Genomic DNA, 10490 nt, shown 5'->3' on the forward strand with positions numbered 1-10490 from the left:
TACATCAACGGTGGGCCGAAGTCATTGTTTTCCAAGTCACAAGTCTCTTTGCACTTGAGTCAAGGTCGAAGTCAAGACTGACAAGTCCTGAATCAAGTCCAAAGTCAAGTCCTAATTCCCAAGCTTTGAGTTTCAAGTCTTAAACAAGTCATAATGTCCTCTTTACCAAACCTAATGCCATTTTAACAACCTTTTTCCGTAACCACTTATCCTGCTACAGGGTTGTGGTTGTGCCAGAGCCTATCCCACCTGGCACTGGGCGAGAGGCGGGGTACACCCTGGACAGGTCGCCAGACTATCACAGGACTGACACATAGAGACAGACAACCATTCACGCTCACATTCACACCTGCGGGCAATTAAGAGTAACCAGTGAACCCATGTTTTAGGATTGTGGAGGGAAACCGGAGCACCTGGAGAAAACATGCAAGCTCCACACAGCCGGCGGATTTGAACCCAGAACCCTCTTGCTGTGAGGCGACCACTGGACCACCGTGCCGTCATGTCAGATAATAATAATAATAATATATTAAATTTACAAAAATCATGAATGATCTTGAAAAGTTGTATCCATTTGTTAAAACAGTAATACAAATTTGTTGGAAGTTATTGTGTCTCCATCTGTAATTTCAGTACCACATGTTTTGCATTCTGTAATCCATTTGTTGTTGGCCAGCGCGCAAACAAAATCATGTTTGGTACCATTTTTTTCAGCTGGCGCTCAGTACCATAATGTTAGCTCTTTGTGGTTCTCTCCTGCAACTTGATTGGATGCTGTCTGATTTTTTCCAAACAAAGTTGATCTGTGGAATTACGTGTCGACTTGCTGGGAATGAATAGCATTAACATTAGTCAATTCAGGAAATGAAGAATTGATTTGTGGCACACTTTTTAAATAACACACTTTTTAATCTTTGAGCTTCGGTCTTCAGTAGGGGGTCCGCAACCCCTAGTGGAACCCCAGAGTTACTGCAGGGGTGCCTTTTTGTGATAATTTAAGTTTTTTGTTTGTCTGTTTGTTTGTTTTTAAAAAAAATACAATATGTCTTAAAAATAAATATTAACATGAATTTAACATTATTAGCAAAGATAAATCAGCCTACTCATGAAAAAAAAGCAATTTCATTTACAGTACACAACACTGATGATGGGCTAACTGTTACCCATGAATCCTTGTGCAATCATTTGAGTAGCTTACACTAAATCACTGTCGGCGAGGTGAACTAGTTTGGATTTATGTTTCATTGTAATGTATTGGCCAATTCGCTGTATTACTATTCCAAGTGCACAGACATTCTTGTGAGTCATGATGGATCGTTTTGTAACTTAGAGACTCAGACACAAAGTCCACCACAGAAACCACTGATAAAATTGCAGAGGGTGAGGCTAATGCAACTGGCCATGCTACAACTACTGCTGACCTTGCAGCTACAGGCCCAAAAATATTCAAAGAATTATTTCAGTTTTATAAAATAGATATAGTAGGGGGTCCCCGCTCCATCTCTTTTTGGTGTAAGGGTCCTTGGCCTGAAAAACTAGAGTTTTTAAGTCAAGAGGCTCAGGTCCAAGTGAAGTTGCAAGTCATTTGTGTTAAAGTCCATGTCAAGTTTCTTTTTTGATATTTTTGAAGTTGAGTCTAAACTCATCAGATTTGTGTCTCAAGTCTGACTCGAGTCAAGCTTATGTCCAGTCTACACCTCCGCAGTACACAACTTTTGTCCTCTCTGCAGGGATCCTTGCTAATCTCACTTCAAATCTCCAAACAGTTGATTTACAAAAAAAGATCCCACGAGTGCCATAAAATGTCAGTAACATCTGGTTCACTGTATAGCGTCTGAGGCTTAGAAATTATTAGATCTTTAGATTTATGGAGCTGCAGTTTTCTGCAAAGAAACATTGGGATATATTTCACTGATCTTTAAAATATCTCATACTGAAACCTGAAGGCTCTCAACGAGATGAAGACTGGCTGTGGGTACTACGTTGTTTGATCCACGGTAGAGACTGCATGGCTGACTCATATAGTGGAAAAAAAATGTATGTTGAACGGCTGCCAGGATTTAAGAGTAACATCTTAATCTCCTTTCAGACATAGGACAAGCTAACTTTACTTAATGGTGCCATTACTCTGCTTGTGGTTCACCACTCCTTCAGACAGCAGGTCACACAAAGTTTACCAACCTCGACTTTCCCAATCAGTTTGGATCGTGAGCATTTTAAAACAAATACAAACATTTTTAGACGCTTTTGTAATTCGGAGGGTGTTTCAGGTGGTGTCATATGTTTATCTGAACTTTTCTTTTCACCACCTTTCCTCTCCTGATGGATGGTCCTGCCAAACCGCTCAGACAATCCATCACCTCGAGGCTACTTTAAGTAACGTCTCAGCACTGCCTCTTCTCCTCCTTCAACACCCCTTTCCTCCTGCTCCTGCTCTCCCTCTCTGTATTCTTCTATCATTTTCTCCTCTCGCCTCACACATCTGTCAGCCCTGATCGATTTTCCTTCTCCTTATCTCTGTATTTCCTTTCTTTATAGTCCCACTTTAGGCTACTTATTCCTATTTCCGTCTTCGATCTCCCTCTGTTCATCACCATTCCACCATTCCTGTCTCTTTGGCCCAACCTCTCCTGACATGTTTATATGTGTAAGACCCCATGCAGCTGGGAGAGCAGCCATTAGCCGCTGTGTCTATCTTTCTTTCTTCTCCTTCTCTGGCTTTTTCAGTGGCCTGTGCTCCTCTGGCGTGACTCTCTGAAGGGCAGCTGTGTGTGTGGGAGAGCAGGGAGCTGAGGGGAAATGTTAGCGCACATTCCTTCAGATGAGGGGCTTTTGCTGCAAAGACAGCGTCGTGGAATTTTCTAAGTGATCTGGTTTGCATTCCCTCTCAAGTCAGATCCATCTACAGAAGTTATTAGAGAGCGCTCGCTACGGCCCAGGCTTGAATTGATTAGAATCATACGCAGGCCCCTCTCTGCTTTCTGGCTCACCATACCAACCCTCAGCTCATCCCTCTGGATGTAATGGGATACAGCCATGGGGCTGTTCAAAGGCACAGCTTTCATATAAACACACAGAGAGAAAGAGAGAATATTCACCATGCTTGTGGATGTTTTGATGGGTAGATATTCCTCAGTGATAATGAGGCACAACTCAGTCGAGCTCACGTCTCATAGTATGCATACGAGTACAACTGCATGCCGATTGGGTTGATTAACAATCTTCTGGGATATAGTATGCATGCAGCACTAATTCAGTTAAGGCACACTCATGTTTCAGCACTGCCTCTGTTTATTTTCAGGCAACCAGACATCTGTATTTCTCATAAAGTGCCTCAGAGGGTGTGGTGGTCTGAAGCAGAGATGAATAGAGCCTGGTAGAATCAGGGTGTGTCCAATTGTGGTTTGATGATGTAAACTACTGTGGGGGCACATTACAAACAGACCGATTAGTCTAATAACCAGTGGTGGAAATAAGTAAATTTACTCTTGTACAGTACTTAAGTAGACTACAATTTTGAGGTACTTGTATTTTACTTGAGCATTTTCATTTTTTGCTACTTTATACTTCATTCATTCAAATACATTTATTGAACTCTTAGATACCTTTCAGATTCAGATAAATAAAACAAAATTGAATCAACAAATGAGAAAATAGTAGTCATAACAGGACGTACCCAGACAGACAATGGTTCACGCATGCATTAACACCTGTGGGCAATGTCTTTTGAGTGTGGCAGGAAGCCAGAGAAAACCCACGCTGACAAGAGAAGAACATGCAAACTTCATGTGGAAGGGCCCCAGCGAGCCAGCCAGCGGATTTGGATCCCAAACCCTTTTGCTGTGATGCAACAATGATATGATATGAAATAGACAGTCTGCACAGTGAGTACTTTAACTTTCAGTTACTGAAGTATATTTTTGCAAATACGCTTCTACTTTTAGTCAAAGGAGTTGTATGAGTCATTCAAAGCATATGATTCAGACTCTAAAGCACGCTTGTGTACACACAGTTCTCAACATGGAGGTAGCTGCTAACTCAATAAACATTGCTAACAACAGCAACAGTGCTGTGACAAAGCTAACATTGTTACCTGTCGCTTCTGCGATGACGGTGTTCAGATATCGGGGGTAACTGCCCAGTGAGCACAGTGCAGTGGCAGTTAGCTAGCCAGTAGGACACACACACACAGGTACTTATGTGCACTAACATGCACGCACAGTTGGACTGGGTACCACGACACTGGACAGAGAAGCTCTGATAACAACACACAGAGGTAGATTGACTTCCTTCTCTGCTCCTGACGCCATTACTCCACTACATCTCTACAGAGCAATTTTTTAAGGTAATTCTTTAGGTAAAACTTTGAATGCATAAACTTTAACTCTCTACAAACTTTAGTATTTGTAGACTGTGGTATTTTACGCAAGTTCAAACTCTGCTTCTTCCACCTCTGCTAATGCTGATGTAATATCCATCCATAGTGTCTAACAGACACTGATTTCACATTCTAAGTGCAAGCAGGCTCGGATGCCAGACTGGCGCCTGCTAATACATTAAAACTCTCACAAACTCCACAAATCCAATATATACACTAAATATACTCCATGGCACAAGTCCCACTACGACATAGTTTAGTGGTCTAAATTGCTTTCACAGACTGGGCAGGGCATCTGAGCTGCTAGCCGCTAACCCTGGAGTCATTTTTTAGTTGTTTGTATGCGTCGACATGAGTGTGTGCGTTCGTTTATGGACTGTATGTGCCAGACTTAGACCCACAGCACCATAAGCATATGCTGGGAGCCCCGGTGTACTTAATACACAGACTGAGGCTGAATCCAAACCACAATCAGCTGGCTCATTCTGTCTGTGTCTGTCTGTCTGGGTTATGTTGAAACACACACACAGAGCCGACGGTGCTATTTACACATAACAGAAAAAAAAAAGAACAACACAAAAACTAATCAGCAATATGGCAACATCGCCTCCTTCCTAATATGTTCTTGGCAACAATGCCTCTGCTCAGACATGAGGGAATCAGAAATAACTGCGAATGAATCTCAGGGGGCTTACCCTGGACACAATCGCTGTTTCCCTCACTGCCAGCTCGTCTGGTTTTGATTTGCAATGTTTTAATGTAATAAATTTCTGGTCCTGACTCAGTTTAAATTCACACTCATCAGTGTTCACATGGCTCCCACAGCCAAAACAAACAAACACCGGATGTTGCAAAGAAAAGTTTGGTAGGTCTGATTTAGCCTAAGCTTGATTTAGTCTTAGTGGAAGAACAAACAGACCTTTTGATTCCATGTCTCCACACATGGACAATGTACTACCAAATAAAGCAGGTATCTCACATTTTAAAGGCTAAATGAGAATCTGCTGAGTGAAACTGAATTAATATCAAAGGTCAGCATCACAGTAATTTGGGTGTGAGCAGCACAATACAACAAGTCGTCTTTCACAAGCAGTCCAAGTTGTAATCTGTACAGGACATTACTTAATTCAATGGAATGCCATGCAACAATTTTACTCCTTATTCACTGTATCGCAATGTTAAGTGTTAAAGAATAAGAGGAAGTGGGTGGGAGCTTAAGTATTTCCAAAGAGCACCCACCCCACACACACACACTCATACTGTGACTTGTCATTCTGCAGCCGCCAGACTTTATCGTCTCCATGCTCCATCCTTTCAGCCAATCAGGTTTAAGCGCCCAAATTATTAAAACTGCACTTTTCATCGCAGCCCTTTATCCATCAAATCAGCATATGCACAAGCGTATGGATCAATAGATGTGACATTCCTGTCTGATTCTGTTCGCTTCAGCCCATTTCCATCTAAATGCCTTTCTGCTTAGTAGCCAGGCCTCTCTGCAGATGGGATAGGAACAAGGCAGGAATTATTCTCCTAACAAGAGGCTCACTCTTTGTTTGGATCAACGCTCTGCAGAATGTAATCAAAATTTACCGGGAGACAAAAACAAAATGCCAAACACTGATCTGGTTCACTGCCACGCAAGCTAAGGACCTAATCTGTCTCACACAATGTGCCGTCCTGACAAAATATTTATTCGTCTTCCCTCCTGCAAATGACATTAGTGTGTGAGCCCAAAATATCTGCCGCAGTCATTGCAAATGTGTAATGTAGTGAAATGCCAGGAAATCAGAGGCCCCAGTGTATGTGTGTGTGTGCGTGTGTGCGTGTGTGTGTGTGTATGTGTGTGCGTGTGTGTGAGACAGTGAGGCAAAGACTCAAAGTGAAAAGGAGAAAGGGAAAGAGAAAGTGAGAAAAATTCACACATTTTTCATTAAGTTGTTTCCAGCTCCAGCTCTTCATAAGTTCATTATAACACAAAATATGAGTTTTCTGTGTGTAAATTAACACATCACTAAATTAAAACAGGATACACCACATAACATAGAGATCAGATGCTGAATGTTTTACACTTCAAAACTGCTGCAACTGTTTGACAGGCTCAGCTAACTGGACTTCTGACAAACGTTATCTTACACTGCATATTACCCATTTGTACTGAAGAGTGTAAGAGGTACTGTGAAAGATGGTCAACATAGCTGACCTGACACTTGATAAAATGTTTAATAATGATGTAGGCTGGGAAGATTTTAGATTGCACACAATTTACACTACATCAAACTGCAAAGGTTTGTGTCAATAACACCACACTAAATTACTGTGGCTGACAAAGGCAACAGCCCAAAACTTTTACAACTGTTTTTGGAGAAACGTGCTGCAGCTTCACAAATGATGTCAATTCAAAAACACATACAGAAATCCAAAGCAAATACAACACTGAAAACGTGTTGCAAATGAGAAAACATGCTGCAGAAAGCTTGGTCACTCTCTCGGGTCAAAAATCAAGCTTTTCCACTTAGCGCTCCTCCTAAAGGCCTTGGGAACTGTTGTGTTGACTCCAGTCTTTTATTGTTTTTCTGAAGATAGGTTAATTGGTGCCCCAAAAGTGGCCGTAGGTGTGAATGTGAGTGTGAATGGTTGTCTGTCTCTATAGCCCCTTTTACACTGCCAGATTTTCGGCGAATGTTGGGCCATTTTGCCGGCGAGCTGCAAGAGTTTAGACACACAGAGCCGGATTGGCGAGTTGATCCGAGGTGCCCAATTTTCCGCCTCGTAGGGTAGACATATTGGCGGAACCTTTTTGGTTTAAAAAGGCAGAGGTGGCCCTTCGCCACAGGAGGGGTTATTGAAGACTTGTGGGAGGAGCTGTTGATGACGCCGCACTTGCGAGCCACTGGCGGTGGATAAACAGGAAACAGCTGATAGCAGGAATGAGCAGCTAGTACTAGTAGCAAGAGGGAAACGCAAACACTGACAGACACTGTAAAGATGAGCAACTGGGGCGACAAGGAATTGCACACCCTCCTTGCCCTCGCAAACGAAGAGGCCATTAACCGTCAAGTGACGGAAACGGTGAAGAACGGGCCAACTTATGAGAAAATCACCGAAGGACTGACTAGCCGCAGCTTCCCTCGGAGTACGTCACTGTTTACGTCACACGCTGAGCTTCACAGTTTGTTACTTGCTCACGCCCCCCATTGCCCCGAAAAAGATGCATTCTGTATAAACAAAATTAGGTAGGCGGCATTTTGCTGCACTCCCTGATTTTGTTTTTATACTGCCAATGCTGAAAGAAGATTGATTGGGCTTTCCTGAAAATTTGCACAATTCCTGTTTAAAAAGGGCTTATGTGTCAGCCATGTGATAGTCTGGCGACCTGTCCAGGGTGTACCCCGCCTCTCGCCCAGTGTCAGCTGGGATAGGCTCCATTCCCCGCAATCCTCAAGAGGATAAGTGGTAACGGAATGAATTGTTTATGAAGCTGCAGCACATTTTTTTCCCACTTATACTGAACTGCATTGATACCACATCTACATCATACTAGTCTCTATTGACAGACTCTACATTCAGTGAATGTAGAGTCTTTAGGCAAACCCCGGAGATCTTGCCTCTGGAAGAAGAGCCGAAGAGCCCTGGTTTCCTGTTGTAGGCTGTTTGTAGTCCACGTGATATTGACTAATCACTTTTGAGCCGGCTGCAGTTGTTGCCAGGTTAAACGGTCCGTGCGGTGAATTAACGAGGCGGAACATAATTGGCGTCACTGCAAACTCTGAATCCATCGCAATGGTTCAGCATATTTACTTATATATAAACGGAAGTCGGAAACAGAAATTCGCGTCCTTCGCCCAAATCAAACCTGAATGCCAAAAAATCGGGGGTCTGCCCCCAGAGGCTGTATCGCCGTCTGCCGGAAGTCAGACGCACAATACAGCCAATGGTTTCCGAGAATTACATCATACTGACTCTGAAACACATACATATATATGTATGCACATGTAATAGGCTAATTTGCAAAACGATTGGAGTCTTTCATAAATAATGTGGCTGAAAAATGTCATTTTTGGAAATAATGCTACAGCTTGTGATGAAACGATGACGTACTGTTTACATAGTTGGTTGCTTTTAATTTAACAGTGCTACAGATGGACTCTGACACACCTGTTATATTAAGTAAAACATTTTTTATAGCAGTTGAGCGCTTAAGCAGAAATGATTCATTGTGTTCACTTAGTGTCCTTTGTTCTTTCAGCATCAGGTTGTGCTGTGCTAATTGGCTAACTAGCGTCTTGAATCCGTCCTGTTGGTCTTCCAGTTTCTGTTTTTGAAAGACAGGATACAGATGACCTCTACCTGCAGGTATGGAGAGTTATTTCTTCTCACTCAGGTGCAGAGCGTATGTGCTAGTCGACCATGGACCATAGTTTTTGTGATGTGTTGTGGTGCAACTTTTTGGCCAAGCAACAAGCAGTGTGAGGCACCACAACAGTCGGCCTTCATCACCACTAGATCTTTGATGTTGGTTTGGTGTGTCTGTGCCTCAAGACTTTTGTTAAATAGTGCAATCCAGTTTGGTAATTCACTAGTTTGAACTTGCTAGTAGCTACAAAGAAGAATTCAGGAGGGATTTCACACACACACTTATTTATGGACTTTATTAACAGCTAGTGAATCCTGGAGCTGTTATTGATGATGACATCAGTAGGGGGCTGTCATCACGCTACCACAATGTTTCATGTTGCTGCATCATTCATAGAACCACTTTCAAGTTTCTCCTCTGTGTTGACCTGACATCATTTTTAACAATTAAGACTTTCAACACCGATTATGAGCCAGTGCTCAGTGTGATGGTCCTGCTCATGCCGTTGCCACAGTTAATTTCAGTCATTCCAGACATACTGACTTGTAATAACATTCATCCCCATCAGAAGTCTCTCAGAGTGTATTTGTGCAGTTACAGTACCTTTTTACTCTGCTCTGTTTGCATCGTGTCTGGAAGTAATTAAATTCATACCTTCATACCTCCTTCATACCATATGGGTTCTGCATGGCCTTCTCACTTTTTTGCTCTGAATTAAGAGACTATGTTGAATCTTTTTTTCCATTCTGTGGGCTCATATTTATTCTCCAGACACTAGAGGCCTTGTATGTTGAGTTTTTCTTACCCTCGTTCTACATTTCTCAGTGAAAATAAGCCACTGGAGAAGGTTTCAATCCCTCACCTGGGAATAACTTACTGTAACAAGATTTGCTGACTTAATGTACAAATAACGCAGCTGCAAAAACAGTCATGTGAAATGATGTTGTTAGACAGTTTATAGTGAGCCATAGTCTTTTGAATGATTTCATTCATAATGTAAAATCAGCTCAGAGGGCTTATTCAGAGAGAAATGTCATCAGAGAGCAGAAGTTGAAGCTCAGTGTCATTTCAGTTGCCAGGTAATGCCTCGAGGTTTGCCAAAAGGTGAGTCAGGCTGTAATAGGTGTTCCTGCTGTTCACATTTAAGCAGAGACTCACCAGTGTGCTCTGCTCATCACTGTCACTCCACGAGTTTAATGGTATTTCACTGGCCTGCAGTGGATCCCATTACTTTGAGCTCAGTGCAGACACTGGCAGGGACATGACTTTTCCATTAAGGAGAAAGTGCTAAAAGAGTCCGCAGAGGCCGATGGACGGGTCATGGTGAAGCTGCTTCATCAGAGGCTGGAGATGGTTATTTATCCTCTTTGGACAGGCTCGAGAGACCACAGGAGACATACAGTTTCTAACGGGGACCCGTCTGAGTCGTCCACCAGCCGCCTGACAGATTGGACTAACAGCAACAGAGACAGCCTCCCCTGCATCCTGGAAAAATCATACTCAGGACCTGATAATGAGCAGCAGTATCTCCCATCTCACTCTCAACAGCTTCCCACTTCCTTTATGAACAATGAGGAATAAAAAATGTCTTTATTTTAGCTCTGCCCAACAGGAAGGTGTGAATTGCACAAACCTTGACCAGAGGCAATGCAGTGACCTGCTCACATGCAAAGCCTGTTTAACAAGATTTTACACCATGCTTTTAATGCATGAAAAGTAGTAAATCTAGACATGTATCTCAGCCTGGTCTCACTCCCA

Source organism: Epinephelus moara, chromosome 4, assembly GCF_006386435.1.
Source record: "Epinephelus moara isolate mb chromosome 4, YSFRI_EMoa_1.0, whole genome shotgun sequence".
Taxonomy (NCBI): Eukaryota; Metazoa; Chordata; class Actinopteri; order Perciformes; family Serranidae; genus Epinephelus; species Epinephelus moara.